This window comes from Nuphar pumila, chromosome 7 (genome assembly GCF_984573655.1).
Source record: "Nuphar pumila chromosome 7, dmNupPumi1.hap1.1, whole genome shotgun sequence".
NCBI classification, from domain to species: Eukaryota; Viridiplantae; Streptophyta; class Magnoliopsida; order Nymphaeales; family Nymphaeaceae; genus Nuphar; species Nuphar pumila.
Genome location: NC_143255.1, coordinates 8,384,308 through 8,401,031, shown reverse-complemented (window position 1 = coordinate 8,401,031; position 16,724 = coordinate 8,384,308). Strand labels below are relative to the sequence as shown.

The 16,724-nt window shown below is 36.1% G+C and overlaps 1 pseudogene; it reads right to left on the bottom strand.

Annotated features, from left to right (window-relative positions):
• Positions 1–704: 704 nt before the first annotated feature.
• LOC149831042 (uncharacterized) lies at positions 705–11,128 on the bottom strand (annotated as a pseudogene).
• Between the last annotated feature and the right edge of the window lie 5,596 nt (positions 11,129–16,724).

Below are 16,724 nucleotides of genomic sequence, written 5' to 3'. Positions count from 1 at the left end.
GAATGAAAACTAATGATGGTTGTTATTGTTTATGATAATGATGAATTGCTAAAGTTATCAATCTATTATTATATGCTAAAGATTTGAACATTCAAGTACAATTCTCTTTTGTTTGGATGCCAATTCCTTTTAATCCCATATCGATGATATGAGAGAAAAAAGAGTCTTTCCTCTACAAAAAAAGACACTTTGCAATAAACTTCCCATTCATAAAGCATGCTACAGTCATGGGATTGACTTGTAGTTTAAAGCAAAAGGCTTTTAATTATGGATTCATGGCAATTTTCTGGCAATGTGTTTGACCAGAAGTTGAAGGTCAAACTAGTCCAAATTGTAGGCCAGAAAAGGTGCTGTCTACAAATGTCTTGATTCTAACAAAGTTGGCTTTTTGGATAGACAAAATGAGTGAGCTATGGTCAAAACCATATTGGAGGTGAATTTGACCGTATCCCACCATTCGGGGCCCATATCCAAACCGCATCCATTTGGACCATGTACTCCACTAAAATAGTCATGTCCTTGTGACTTAGCCATGGGTGTGGCTGCAAATTTTGTAAAAAGGGTGTCATTTTGATCAAATAATGATATTAGTTTATTCTTTTGTTGCTTTTCAAAGCATCAAATTGTTAAAACTCTGACAAAGATGCATTTCAATTTGTTCTATTAGAACATGCTGAAACTAGAGCAAAAATCAAATTTCTTACCTAACATCGAGAGCATAGCTTAACACCGCAAAATTTTGCCCCATTTATTTTCACTTCTGCCCATAGGTCCTCTGCAAACGGCTCACATCCTTCAACAAGAATACTGCAACAATCATCAATTCAGTATCAGAAACAAGATTGTGACTACCACAAAGTTCAACTGTTTCAAAACTGGGGAGGAGGCCTAAGTTGAGAACAATTCTGAGTTCATTTTGAAGACAGTAGAGGTAAAGAAACATATGAATGAAAGATAACAGTGCAATCTCTGCTTAAATATCCAACCATATATAAACATCTCTATGAATACAATATGCATGATCCCATGAAAAAAAACTGCATCACATAGAGCAAATGAACTGCAAGTCTGCAAAAGATGATAAAAAAAAGCATGGCCTACCAAAAAAGTAGAAAAACAATAGAGGTAGTATAATGGGCAAATTGCTGAAATTAATCCTAATCTTGTTTAGAGAAAGAGTCATACATTTTGTCAATCTTTAACAGTTAAGCTCTAGCAAATGACCAAGTATAGATTCTACAATATTAAAGGAACTGCTAAAACTAGATCCAATTTTTACTTGAACAAACATTCTGGTGATTTTGGCAATGAAACACAGTAGACAAAAGGCATTTAGTTAGTTCACGAGCTTTAAAATAAAACAGAAAGAAAATTACAAGGGCCTTCGTTATGTTTAAAAGGAAATTAATGAATGTTTTTATCAAAGCGGTTTAAATTATATACTAAATGCTCATATTAAATACTCCATCATCTTTGATCAGCTACAAAATTGATTTCTGCTTTGTTCAAGGACTCATCAAGGCAATAAATTACCAAAGAATTGAAATATATAAAAATATTGGACTCTTATAAGACAATGCAGCCTCCACGATCTTATTATCCACTATCATTGGGCCATGGATCATTGTTCCAATTTTCCAAATCATGGTTGTGGGTTGCATGTCTCATGTGGAATCTATTGAACATGATCTAGGACATGAGTCATGGTTTGCTGCCTGTGAAGTTGTGAACCAAACTAGAGAACCCTGTAACTATGGTACACTGTCATCATTGTTTAGAAACTTAAACAGAAAAGATAATTTGGCCGATATGACTTCCCAAATGATAACTAAATGCAATATTTGCATGATTTCCTTCTCAGCTACTGTAAATCATAATCACCAATGTAAATCTTGAAAATGTCTCACAAAGCAAGATTCCATTCTGGTCATTTTATAAACACGAGTACCTCACAATTTTCTAAAAGGTAATAAGGAATGAAGAAACTATATTAGTATGTTTTTTTCACAACGTAAACAGGTAGAAAATTAACATCGATCCAAACAAAGTAGGAAATAAGAAAAAATATATTAATTGCAAAACAAAAAATCTAATAGGATCCCAATAACATTTCAATATTTTTGTAAATGTTGTCAGTGTTTTCAAAATAGTGATATTTTGAAAATATAATAATAATTTAACATCATTTTTATTATATTGTAAGAATAAATTTTCACACATATTTGTGACTATGATAATAGTACTCCAGTATGTCATTATCTTCTTTTTCCAACATTGATGATAATCAAGACCATTTAAGAACAGGCAAATAGAGTAACTTTGACAGTTCATTTACCTTTAGTAATCTCCCAACAAGAAATCAGACATTGACAAATTGCCAACATATTGAAGAACTCAAGAAAATGATAAATAATATGCTGAAATTAAAAAAAAAATATTAAATTTGGCAAGGCACATTTCTTAATGATGGTCACCTGATTTTGTATCGCTTAACTAAAGAATTATAAAATTGCATAATTATAATGACAAAAACAAAACAGAAATTGCCAATCAAAAACTTTCAGATTATGACATTAATCTCAGAGTACCATAATATCTCACAAATTTCATCCTTTATGAGTTGCAACCTATTAAGCTTACACCAATCTGTAGAATAGATTTTTCATTTACGCAATCTGCTATATTCCAATTCAAAAATTCAAAAAAAAAAGAGTGCTGATCTCGCTATGCATATAACTTCTTTTTCCATAGAGAGAGAGAGAGAGAGAGAGAGACTTTGGCCTGAAGCGGTTGATAGGCAGGGGCTCTTTGAGAAGCTTGTTTAATGAATCTAAGGAATCCTGCAAGCAACAAAATAACTAATAAATAAATTTTTAAAGTTAAGCATCCACCAAGTAACATAGTAATGTTACTAACAAGTATATCAACCTGGGATATTAGTAAGAATGGATAACCATCAGAAAACATTGTTTTGTGACCACTGGCGTAATTGGAATCCACCGGTCGGGTTTCAGTCACTGCAGCAGTGATCAACTACAAAAATGTCAAGTGCCAAAGATATTCATGATTAAATAATAACGCAGTAGCTTTATTATAGCAGTTGGTATTTTTTTAGACTTGTTTAAAATGTTTACAAGACTAGCAATTGTTTAACTAAATGCAAGTTTGGCATTAAATTCAAAGAAGCATTAACAACTATCATCTTTTGATGAAGAATAATCAATCATCATCATGAAGCCTTATCCCAATTACATGGGCCAGATTTACAAGCTACAACCTCAGTCATCCTACATTTTCTCATATCACCTCTGGCTACCTCTCTCCAAGTCTTCAATAGTTTTCTTCTTTTCCTAATTCCTTCTGCTTGTGCTGTATCAACCTTTCTTATTGGTGTTGTGGTAAACCTACTCTCAACAAGTCCAAGCCATCTTAAATGGCATTATCTAATTTTTGCATTTATTGGTAATATTCCTAAATGTTTTTTCATAAATTTATTTCTAATCTTATACTTTTATGTAACCCATACATCCATTTTAATATACACATCTCCATAACATTTGAAGATCAACTTTATTCTTGTATAGAGGAGGCTTTTTTTTAACAAAAAGTTTAATAAATAATTTTGTTAACAAATTGATTTCAATCTTACTTCAATGAGAATACCATTCAGATCTGATTTTTCCTCCATTTTCTTTATTGCTATTTCTACTTCCTCATAAATAATTCTATCAATCATATCTTGATTATATATGTATGCCCCTTTCTCTAGGTTAAATGGTCAATTTTTATTTAGCAAATTACAAAAGTGTATTCTTCATCTATTTTTAATTTGAACATTTTTAACTGAAACCTTTTCAGCTTTATCTTTAATACACCTCACCTAGTTCCTATCTCCAGTTTTTATCTCCCTTTGCACACACACATACACACGTGGCACACACGGAGTCACACATGCAGGCACACACACATGCATGCACACCCCCCCACCCCCCACCCAATATCTTTTACAACTTTTCTGCGTTATTGGCATAAATTTCATCATGTTTCATGCTTGGCCTTATTTATTAACTTTTTGCTTCTTTTTCACTGCTCTTGTCTAACTCTATCATGCTTTTTGTATTTTGTCATTCTTCAAAATAGACCTTTTTGTCCTGGTTTGGGTTTTGAACTTTCTTATTCCAGAACCATGCATATGAACCTTGCTTTTTTATTTTCCAAGTGCTTATCTGATGACTTGCTTAATTTTACATCAATTGCTTGCAAAATTGATTTGGATGTGCCATTCAAACTACTTTTTTTATTTGAAGAACATATTTTTTAACTTTTTCTACATCTTCACCTTTAAGGTCCCACCACCTAATTCTTAGGTTCCTCTTGACACCTCTTCTTATCATCTTGCTCTTTGTGCATACATCTAAACTAACAATATCTTTTGAGTAGAAATATACTTTTGTAGTATAACCTTACAATTTTTACCCAATTTTCAATTTCTTTCATCGCTATGTCAATTTAGATCCACTCTTCTATGTTTTCAAGTGTTCATCTCGGTTTTGAAAATAAATATTTGCTACCGCAAGATTGAATGTAATTGAAAAGTCAAAAAAACATGTGTCCCATGTCATTCCTATATCCAAATCCATATCTTCTATCCACTCTCAAATCTATTTTTTACTCTTCCTACATGTCTAAATTATGAATGAGAACTGAACATATTAGGCCCCATTTCTCATTCTGCCCCATAGGTTTTAAGTGTTTTATGATAGATCTGAACTGTTAGATGTGTTTAGCATGCTTGATTTAGTGGGAATCGACTTTTGGATCATGTTTTTTTGACGAAAAAACATATTTTTCTGAGACAGAAAAAAATGGTACCTTTGTACACATTGATTTTTTATCACCAGAGAAACATGTATACAGGTCAGATTTCAGCGATCCAAAAGCCGGTTCCCACTAAACAAAACCTATAGATCACATCTACAGTGTTAGACGTGAGAAAAAATACCTAAAACTATGATTTTTGAAGGGGCCTAACGAGACTTAACAAAAAAAGGGGGCAAAGGAACGCATTACTCATTATGAATAGCTAGATAGATATATTTATAGGTTGGTTTATTTATAGGTTATCATCATCAAATATATTAATGCATATGAAAAATATATATTAATTTAAAATTAAATATTAAATAACATGTTATGATAGCAAATGCATACGCATGAATTAAGCCAAGTCGAGTTCGAAAAGAGAGAACTTTCTACCTGAATGACATAGCTGAATCAAATTTAGTGACTTCTAAGTCGAACATTATGTTCTATGCTCAGGTATCTAACACTATGACGATTTAATGATGCATGTAATGGAGAATATTATGGGGAACAAACAGAACAGGAGCATGTTCCAACTTTATAACGAAAGAATCTTGCCAGTGTTGAATCACACTAAACGACTTGGCTTCCCAAGGTAATTTGAAAACCAATTTGATGCTTGATCTCCTTCATCGAATGCAGAACCAGACCACTCCCACATAGACACGCCATTAATTATGTCATGTCTTTTACTTAATGGAACCTTCAGCATATTCATTCCAAGAGCCCTCAGAACTGCAAAAATAATTATAAAAAGTACATCATATATGATATTAATTGGACAATATGCTCACTAATTTAAATATGAACTATGATACTTCCATCTTTGTCCATATTATTGTTTTGCATTGTTACCTCTACTATATATTGCAACTAATCACACGAATGTCTCATTTTTCAAATTGTTTGATAACTATACATTTGTAGATCGATTTGCTAGTTAATGTGATGGGCAAAGAAATCAATATCTGTTAAGCACCTTCACTAAGGGAAATATCATAATTTTCATTAAACTTGGCAACATGGAGTGGTTTCATAGTCATCATTGAAGTTTGTTCCTTATTTGCAATGCCATTATGGATGGGAACTATGTAAATAAAAACTTAATAGCACCCCTAACTAAGAAAAAACTTCAGGGGTAACAGCTGCAAGGATATCAACCAACCTAGCCTTACTCATGACAAGTGTATGATACTATGACCTTTACACTTCTAATTTATTCTTCACATTTCATATGCATAATAAGCATTTAAAGTCATGGTCTAAAACTGTTGTAGATAGAGAATGATGCGTATTACATGAGGAGCTGTACTATTATCAAGGCTCTACTAACTTCATTATCTTCAGACACAATAACAGAGGCTTTGAATTTTGAACATGGAAATCATGTCCAGAATTAAAGATATGCAACCAAAATTTCACAAACATCAGAATGTGAAATTCCAATTTAAAGAATAAAGCACTTACCTAAATATGACCCAGATGAAGGCTCCCATGCTTCATTAAATGCTTCTCTTGGCAACTCTACTTCAACCAATGCAAGCTTCAGTTCAACTCTTTGTGTATATGCCCGTCCCTTGGAATTGACAACCAACCACTGCCTGTCCCACCAAAATCCTGTAGAAAGAAAGGGAGGCAAAGGGGAAAGAAAGGACTTAATGCATTGATACTCTAACAAGAATGACAAGGATGGTTTGTTTTCTCTGTTGGATCAAAAGCAAATTCCATGGAACTGAATTTTTGTTATCGCTATAACTTTCATGTTCATGAAAAACGAGGAAAGGATGCCATAAGTAATACCAGAGTGTGCCTACTCATCATTTTTTCTGGACCATAGATGTGATATTCTAAGTAATTCACCAAAACAAAAATTATTCATTTCATGCTTTCATGTACCAAACAAGGCATTACAAAAAGTTGTTTTTCTGTTTAAACACAAAAAGCAGAAAAACTTTTCCGCAATATCATAGTTTATGCGTGTGTGCATGTGTTTTGGGAGGGGGAGGAGTTGGTCAGGAGGTGGGCACTCAAACCAAAACAAAGCAGGTTGTTCACTGATGATTCCTCCATGATACATTCTGCAAAAGGTACTGTACATCTAACAAGAATGTGTGGCACCTTTACTATGTTCATCAATGAATGCTATGTTGAAACACTTTTAAAATAAATAATAAACAAACCAAATCCTCTAAGGAGTTAACCCATAAATATCCATAAAGAAATTAGAAACCTAAAATGTCTAAATTTAGGAAGTAACTTTAGTAGTAGTACATAAATTGGATATCTCAATCATGAGCCACTGAAACAAATAATAAGGTACATATATGTCAAATAGAACTCATTAGTAAATTATGAAAAAGGAAATCGCTATGATCACTATACATTTGTAGTCTATAGGGCTGGTAAATGAGCCAAATGAACTAAATAGAGGGTGTTCAAGCTCGGCTTATTCCCATGCCAATCCAGGATGAGCTCAAACTCATGGTGAGCTTGAGTTAGATGAGCCGAGCTCGAACTGGATCATTAACAAAAAAATACATTTAAGGTTAAAAATAACAGAAATGGACTCTAAACCTACTGTGCCAAGCTGACCTAGCTCATTTTACAAATAAATACATTGTTTGAAAGCTCTAAGCAACAGGTTTGAACTCTAAACTTACTCTTGCAAGTCAAACTGACGCAACCCAGAGCCCGAGATAGCAAAAGAACAACCAAGTTACACTACTACTACAAATTACTCTACCAAAAATCAAGAATAACGAAAATTGGCAATTAACTAATGCATAAAATTAAGGAAAAAATAACAAGTCTCAATCAATCAGCCCCCTTGGAAAAATCCTTATAATGAGTATTTATAGGGAATACAAGAAACCCTAATTCTAAATTGGATATAAGATGGATCCACCGCATAACAAAGATCCAAATTTTAATAAAAACCCAAATAGAGAAATACTAAACTAAATTGGATCCAACTGGGCCTCTATGAACCCAGTTCTTCTGCTCCGCTCCTACATGCTCGGGTTGGAGAAGGCTCGCCCTCAAGGCTGAATCGCTTACATTTCTTCCAATCACACTCTACCACCATGAACCACCGATCCATTGTAACTGTCAAGTGTTGATGTTGACAGGATTGATGGAGTTTTGATAAAGGTGTGATTGGATCCATAAACACTCTAAACATGAGGAGTATGTGAATCTAGGTGGGTAGCTCAATAAGGTGGCAGATGGGTCTTCATATGGGACATGGACCAAACTAGGAAGGTCCAACTTAAGAGACACTTGGGTCCAATTAAAATCATTTGGATTCAAGTATACCATAATTGGATCAAAGTAGACTCAGGTAGGTCCTGGGTCAAATGGGTAGGATAACACTTGGATTTGAGTTGGTTCTAAAGATTAGTCTAGGTGGCTTGATCCAAACAAAATTAATAAAGCATTAGGGTTTAAACGAATTGGTTGAAGTGGGTATTGGAGCAAGGTTGGATCGAAAATAGGCTCATATGGATTAAGTGAGGGTTGAAAATGGGTTTCTTACAGTGAACTGGTTTTAAATATGGTTTTTATTGAGTAGAAACAACGATGGGATGGGGCAAATATGGTTCAAAACTAAACTGGTTTGCACCATCCATCCCATTCCCAAGGTAGGAGGTAGGAACGGATTAGTGTTTGGGCATCCTCCACCTTGTTGGCCAAGCCACTAGTGGGGCCATCAGCTGGTGGCCAGGTGTCCTATCAGTTTGGAGGTGTTTGGCAGCTAGGGATAGCAATGGACGAGGGGGAACGGGGCCCCGCCTCGCCCCATTTGGACTAGGGATGGAGACCATGAAACGGAGAATGCACTAGGGATGGAAGACATGAAACGGGGAATGGACTGGGGATGGAGGACATGAAATGGGGAATGGATCAGGAATGGAGGTTAAAATCAAAACCCGTGTGGGGACAGACTTACTCTTGCCCCTGCCCTATCCCCATTAAGGAAATTACTATTATACCCTTATACATATTATAAAATCTTATATATATATATATATATATATATATATATATATATATATATATAACCCTAACGTAAAACCCTTTCTCGAATCTCTCCTTTCTTCTTCCTCTAACGACGGAAAGGGGGCAACAGCGGAAGCACCAGGGAAACGGGGCCCCGCCCTGCCTCACCCCGTTTGGACATGGAATTGAGGACATGAAACCGGGATGAAGGTTAAAATCAAAACCCGCGTGTGGATGAAGGCAGGGATGTAGGGCAAAATTTTGAGATGGGGCGGGGGTGGAGACCTTGTCCCCCGCCCCAGTCCACTGCCATCCCTACTGGCAGCCACTATCTAGTGAGATCCCCATTGGCTGGCCGAGTGAGGGAAAAGTGTGAAGAGGGAGGGAGGTTAGGTTCATATGGGGAAGAAGAAGAGAAGGAGAGGAGAGGGGCAACGACCAAGTATCCTGCTGGCCATCCTTTACCGGCAACGGTGCCTTGTGCAGCCGGATTTTTGGGGGAGTAAATCGGAAGGGAAAATGAAGGTGGAAGAAGAGAATGAGGAGGAGAAGAAGGTGGCGGTGGAGGACACATCCGACACAAGTTGGGCAGCATGGGGTCGCAGGTCCAAACATGGTCGGTAGGAAACCCATGCTATGATTGAGTCTTGTGAAGGGGTGGAGGAGGATGGGTGGTGAGGCGTTGTTTGCCATTGCCAGCCTAAATCGTCGGCAACAATGCAGTTTGTGGCAGAAGTATCTCCATTTGAACATGTTCTGCCGGTGGAGGGCGGTTGGATACTCCTGTGTTGTTGCTAGGTGGTGGCGGTTGGGAGCTACCAACAGCCAACACCGTTGACGCGAACCCTTGACTTAGACCTCCATCATTATCAACCTCTTTTTGCTACTCTTTACTTTTCTGGACAGTTTGTACCAGTATCTTCATTATTGAATTGAGCTCTCAAGCTATGTCCTTGTTTATTTCATGCAAGGTAGTTCTAACAAAACTCATGCTTGCTTTCTGAGCTTCCTTTGATTCATTTTGTGAACTTTGCAGCCTGTGAGCAAGATCGAGGTCTTGCTCTGATAGCACTTTGATGCAACCCTGGAGACCGAGATCATAAAGGAACAAATTACACTACTCCTACGAATTACACTACCAAAGAACAAAAATAATGGAAATTGACAATTAACTAATGCATAAAATTAAGAAAAAATATCAAAGTCTCAATCAATTAGCTTCCCTCAAAAAATCCCTATAAGTATTTATAGAGAATACAAGAAACCCTAATTCTAAATTAGATCAAAGATGGATCCATTGCATAACAAAAATTCAAATTTAAATAAAACCCAAATAAAATAAAAATAAACTATATTGGATCCAAATGGACCCTTATGAACCTTATTCTTCTACTCCACACCTGCATCACAAATACTTCAACTATCTACACTCTATGACATAAAATATATGTAAAATAAATTATCAATAGTTATGGAGCCTACACAAACCGAACTGCGCCTAACATTAGTTTTAATATTTGGCTTGCCAAGCATATTTCACGAGTTCAAACAAGTTCTTTATGAGACAAACACGAGCAGAGACATGAGCGGCTCATCTCATTTCCCACCCACAGTAGCTTATGTGCTTTTACTCCATAACTGATGAAGATCATATAAAGTCTCCTTTTCCAAATTTAAAATAGTATAACAAAGTAAAAGCACATTTAAAGTTGTGCTATTAACTGTTCCCAACATTCTAAATGACCAATAAAATTACCATTTCTGCTCTAAGTTTGGTTTGATCTTTTCCTTTTTCCTGTCATGTTGAAAAAAGCGTTGTACAGATGATAAGAAACCACTCCCACCACGTAAGTAAGAAAATGCATCTACAGTGTTCTGGAAACTTTTCTCCTTATAAATTTTCTTAAGAGTCATAACACCAACATCATCCCTTCTACCTTGGGAACTATGAACCAAATCATTTTATTTAAATGATTATACTTCCAAGTCAAATTGGAGTAACAGCTCAGTTTTCTATTGAATTGAACTGGGTTCCTTATCTTATTACCTCTGATGCAGAAGAAACAATACTTGTGGTTCTTTAACACATCAAGCTTCAACTACTTCAATACAGGAACTGAATCGAATTGGGTACTTCACAAGAGGGGAATTGGGAGGCGTTACCTGTGGAAGAGATGGTGGCTGAAGGGATGGAAATGCCACGGCATGACTTGATTGGATAGATGAAGATGGAGGAGACGGTTGCACAAGACGTCTGTGACTCCATCCTCTCCTCAACAAACTCCACACTCACACTCCTCTCTCTCTCTCTCTCTCTCTCTCTCTCTCTCTCTCTCTCTCTGCCATGTCGTAAGCGGGGTCTGTGTCAAGCCGAAGGCCCGGTATCGAATCCCTCCCTCACATGGGGCGGCTGTTGTTCTGGTTGGAGTTCGCAAAATCCCAGCTTGCCTTTAAAAAAAAAAGTCTCGAACAAACCGCTCTAGGCACCAAGACCTGGTCGCGGCAGTGTAAATCTTCGAGAGTGCTTACAAGTGAGCATTTTGCAAGGGGATAATGTTTGCTACCCTCGTGGGTGAGAAACCCCTTGGTGAAATTTGTAGAAAAAACAAATCAGTCTTTTTTCACATCTGACCATTGCATATTAAGTTTAGTAGAAATTGGCTTTTGGATCATGTTTTTCTGATGTATATGTCAGATTTTATAAGGGTAAAAAATTAGGAATGCAAATGAATTAGATCCGAATCAACTGCAAACAGAAATTTTGGATCCAAATCGAGTTAAAACAGCCAAAATCAAAAAATTTGTATGGATTCTGTCCGTTTTCATCCTTATGAAAAATCAATGGCCTACGATGTATCAAATTTTAATACCTCAAAAATCATAATTTTACACCAAAGAACCTTGATCCAAGGATTTATTCATATTATTTTGGTCATTTTTAATACACTCATGAGGTCAAATCCCAACTGGAAGGTTTCTTACATACAAGGCAATAAATGCTATCCCATATATGTATAGGAATGAAAACTTACTAAAAAAACATGTGAAACTTACCCAATAGAAAAATTTTGGTGTTTTTTCAAATTTTGACTGTACATATATGTTTAGCATGATTTACTAGAATTTGACACTTGATCATGAATTTTGGATAGAAAAAAATGGTATTTGAAGCCTTAAAATTTGTGAAAATTGTACGTTGTTGATTTTTTAAACTTATAAAAACCTATTCATGCATCGGAATCAAATGCTCATTCATATAAAAATATCACATATGTGCGAATCAAAATTTTGAAAAAAACCAATAAAACGTGTGGCGAGTAAGTTTGGTATGTTTTTTAGTGGGTAGTTTTTTATTTATATATACATATAGAGTAATTCGTTCTTTAGGCTCCCTTTTTCATTAGCTCTCTTCAGGCCCCTTCAAAAATCATAGTTTTGGGTTTTCTTCTCATGTCTAACACCGTAGATGTGATATATAGATTTTGTTTAATGAAAACCGGCTTTTGTATTGCGAGAATATAACATGCATACAGGTTTTTTCACTAATCCAATATCAAAGTAACTTGGATTTATAGACCCACTTTGATCTGACAATGTTCATATTTGGTTAAAGAGGAACCAAATCCCATGTATGACTGTTTTTAAGAGTATCAATCTCCTCATTCATCGCAAATTTCCAATCGGGATGCCGTAAAGCTTCATTGATATTATGTGGTTCATGAGGAATAGAGGCATACTTTTGTGCAACATGAAGATTGGCATACCGTGGATTCGGCTTGAAGACTCCAGCCATGTTGAGTGTGATCATGCTATGACTGGAAGCAACCAGTATAGAAGGAGTAGCAATCATATGGGGTGTGAGGTTCTTATTAAGGCCATTAGCAATGTGGCATGGCGATGCGGGTGACTCATAATTGGGAGATAGATCACTAGAGTTGCCAGAAGGAGAGTATTCAATGGGCTCATCAGAGGGCGTCGAACTTTCAATAAGTTCATCTGGTTGATTGAAAACAGTCGAATCAAGAAAAGATTGGATTCGAGCTCCATGTGTGTGGCAAGCATCATTTGTAATAACAGTGGCACCCTTCATTTCTTTTTCACAAGGTGAGTCAAGAAAAGCTTCAAGGTCTAAAAAAGTACTAAATTCTCCGAGATCATATTCATGTTTGTAAAGACATGCAGGCTCTTGATAAGGTTGGTTTCCTTCATCAAAAACCATGTCTCTCTCTCTCTCTCTCTCTCTCTCTCTCTCTCTCTCTCTCTCTCTCTCTCTATATATATATATATATATATATATATATATATATATATATATATATATATATATATATATGGCCAGTAGGAGGATATAAAAACCTATATCCCTTATATTAAATGTTGTAGCTCAAAAATAGACATGGTAGTGACTTGGGATCAAATTTAGTACTTCCATATGGGCGCAAGTAAGGAAAACACTTGCTGCCAAAAACTCTGAATGAAGAATAATCTGGATGCTTGCCAAAGAGTTTAAAAAAGAGGGATTCTATATCAAGAGAGGATAATGGCAATCGATTTATCAAAAAAATGGCTGTGGTGAAAGCTTCTACCCAAAAATGTTTGGGAATTTTTTAATAGAAAAGCATTGTGAAACCTAATTCCATCACATTTCGATGTTTTCTCTCTGTAGTCCCATTTTTCTCAGGCATTTTTGGACATGAGGTTTGCCGGTTTATGCCAAAATCATCAAAGTAATTAATGAATTTTTCACTTCTATATTCTCCTCCACCGTCCGATTGAAAATTTTTAATTTTTTTGTTAAATTATCGTTTCACATGCCAATGAAAGTGAATGAAAATATTAAAGAAATCATTTTTTTTTCTTTAATGAATATATCTAAGTAAACTTGGTATGATCATCTATAAACAAAACATAAAATATGAATCCTCCTTTGGAATAAATTGGAGCCATACCCCACAAATCTGAGTGAATCTTCATAAAAGGTTCATTACAGGTTTCACTTTCATTCAAAAAATGCATTCTAGACGACTTTCCCATTTGACAGCTAGATCAAATAGGATTTTTATTTGGCAAAGAACTAACTTGAATTAAATTCTTTTTATTTAAGAAATGAACAACATCATACTGAGCATGTCCAAGATGGTGGTGCCATCTCGATAGATCAACTTGCCAAAATCTGTTGAAAAAATATGCAGCATGTTTCTTCCCAAGAACGTATAAACCACCTTGCTTAGCTTCGGTCGCCACCACCTGTCCCGTTTGCTTGTCCTCAATAACACAACCAAAGGATGAGAATTTCATGGTACAAGGTAAGTCCGAAGTCAATTGGCTAACTGAAACAAGGTCTTTTTTTATTTTAGCGACGCATAAAACATTTTTTAGAGGAATGTAGAATCTTTAGTTTGCAAGAAAATATCTCCAATGTGAGAAATAGATAATTTTTCACCATTGCCAATGAAGATTTTATCACAACCTGAGTAGGACCGCAAGTTAGATAACTTACCTGAATCTGAAGTTATATGTGTGGAAACCCCAATGTCGACAAACCATTCGTTGTCTTGACTATCGGCAATTGTCATGGTCGCGAGTGCTTGAGGGAGGTCTTGAGGTTGAAACGAGTGATTAAACCTGTTGAAGCATTTCAAGGCAGTGTGGTTTGTTTTGTTGCATATTTGGCATATGACAACTTCTCTTTTATCTTTACCTTTACCTCTACTTGATTGAGTGCCATCATTCTGATTTCGATTTGAATTATCATACTGGATAAACTCGCGCCCCTTTGAGTTGAACCGATTGTTCTAATATCCTCCCTTCTTTTGTGATTGATTTTGTTGAGCAAAATAGTTAACGAAAGGTTGAGCTTTGCCATCAGCGAAAATGTTTCTGGCCTCAAAACTGTGAAGAAGAGGCACTATCTCCTTATATGGAGGAACATGAGGTTTCAGCATTGACGTCACAAACACCTCATACCCATGCCCAAGACCTTGCAACAACCACAAAACTTTGGCCTTATCATCAACAGGTCTGCCGATGGTGCTCAGTTTATCGCGGACAGCCTTGAATTTTCTAATGTATTCATTCTCCGAGTCATCACCCTTCTTTAAGTTGGTCATTTTCTGCATAAGCTGAAACTCTCATTCTTGGGAGTCCTGATCATAATTTTCAGTCAAAGACCCACATATTTCTCGAGAATTTTCCAACCCAACGACTAATTCGAGTATACCTTTCGACAATGTACTCGTAATCCAGCCCTTCAACAGCCGATCTAAACGTCTCCATGCGATATATGTGGGATTCAACACACTCTTAACTGTTCCTTTGCTGTTCTCTGTGACAGTGGCCGGTGACATAGGAACTTCAACGGTCAAAGACCCTTGAAGGTCTTGGCTTTCAACAAAGCCATAACCTGAGTCTTCCACAAGAGAAAGTTGTCTTGGGTGAGTTTCGAAACGAAGTTAGAGATGTTTAGATTGAAGGGACATGGGTAAAGGTTTGAAGGTAACGAAGATACGACCATGGTGCTGACACAACTCTTCCACAGACGACTTTGATACCATAAAAGAAAAACAAGAAACATTTAAACTTCATTGTTGGTGTCTTTAGTGCCGACACAATATGCTCCAAAGTCCAAAAGAACCCAACATATGAGTTATTTACAGTCCACAAAGAAACATTTAAATTATTATATTTAACTGGCTACTTTATCTCGATAATTTTAAATAATCACCTGAGGTATAAAATGACAGTTTTGTTCATCTTTTTCAATTTTTATTAGTGGTGCCACCCATCTTATCTCTCTCTCTTAGGTAGTTTAAAACGAGTGAAGGTGACACTAAGTTACGCTCATCCAAATATTCATTGGATGAGGGAGGCTAGCTTTTATTAGTGGTGCCACACATCCTCACTCTCTCTCTCTCTCTTAGGTAATTGAAAATGAGTGTTTTTTGTGCCATCGCCTGATCTCTTGACAAATAAAAGAAAGGGTATTTTAGCAATGTTGGTATCGTTGTAAATCGGCAGATTCGTATCGTGTTGGTAGAAAATTGATACGAAAACTGACCAGAACGGTCAATTTCCAAATAAATAAAAAAAATGATTAAACATATTTTTTTAATATTTTTTCATACTATTTTAATTTTCTTGACACATTTTTCTGTGGTTAAAGGTTTGCCTGATTCAAAAATCGGAATCACCGGATTCCCTGAACTGATTGAAAACCTATTCAGGGTCCTTGACGATTCTTACATCATTGTATTTTAGTCACTTTCTTTACTAAACCATGGTCAACTGACTGATTTTTTGCACCATGAGATTCTTTGAAATATAAGTTACAAAAAAAAGGCATTTAATCACCAACGAGGATTCAGCTTGTCTGGAAGAGTAGTTAGTGCACGTCACCATGCATTGGGAAGTTGCAAGTTCGAATCTCAAATGGTATCATTGTATCACTGGTGGGGTCTGCAGATAAATGATAAGGTAAAAACTGGCTTTCTCTGTTAAAAAAAAATAGAGCCATTTAAATTTAATAACTGAAGCTTCAGAAGCTTTCTGCAGATAAATGATAACGTAGGCAGTTTTCTGTAAATTATTATAATAAACCGCTTATCGCGTAAATTGACAGAAGGAAAGATAAGGGACCCTCTTCCTACCAAACGGCAAACTTTGCGGCCTTTGAACACAGCGCGGGAAGAGCTAAAGTACCTCCTACAACAAGCTCAGGAGGGGAAAGCAAGAAAGATCGAAAAAAGAGTTCTTTGAGGGCGCTCCAAAAAGGGGTAGAAGACAGAAGATGGCTCTGATTTAGCCGTTCCGTACACCTCTCAACTGCAAGGTACCTCTTCCTCTTCCCTTGGATCGATGAGTTG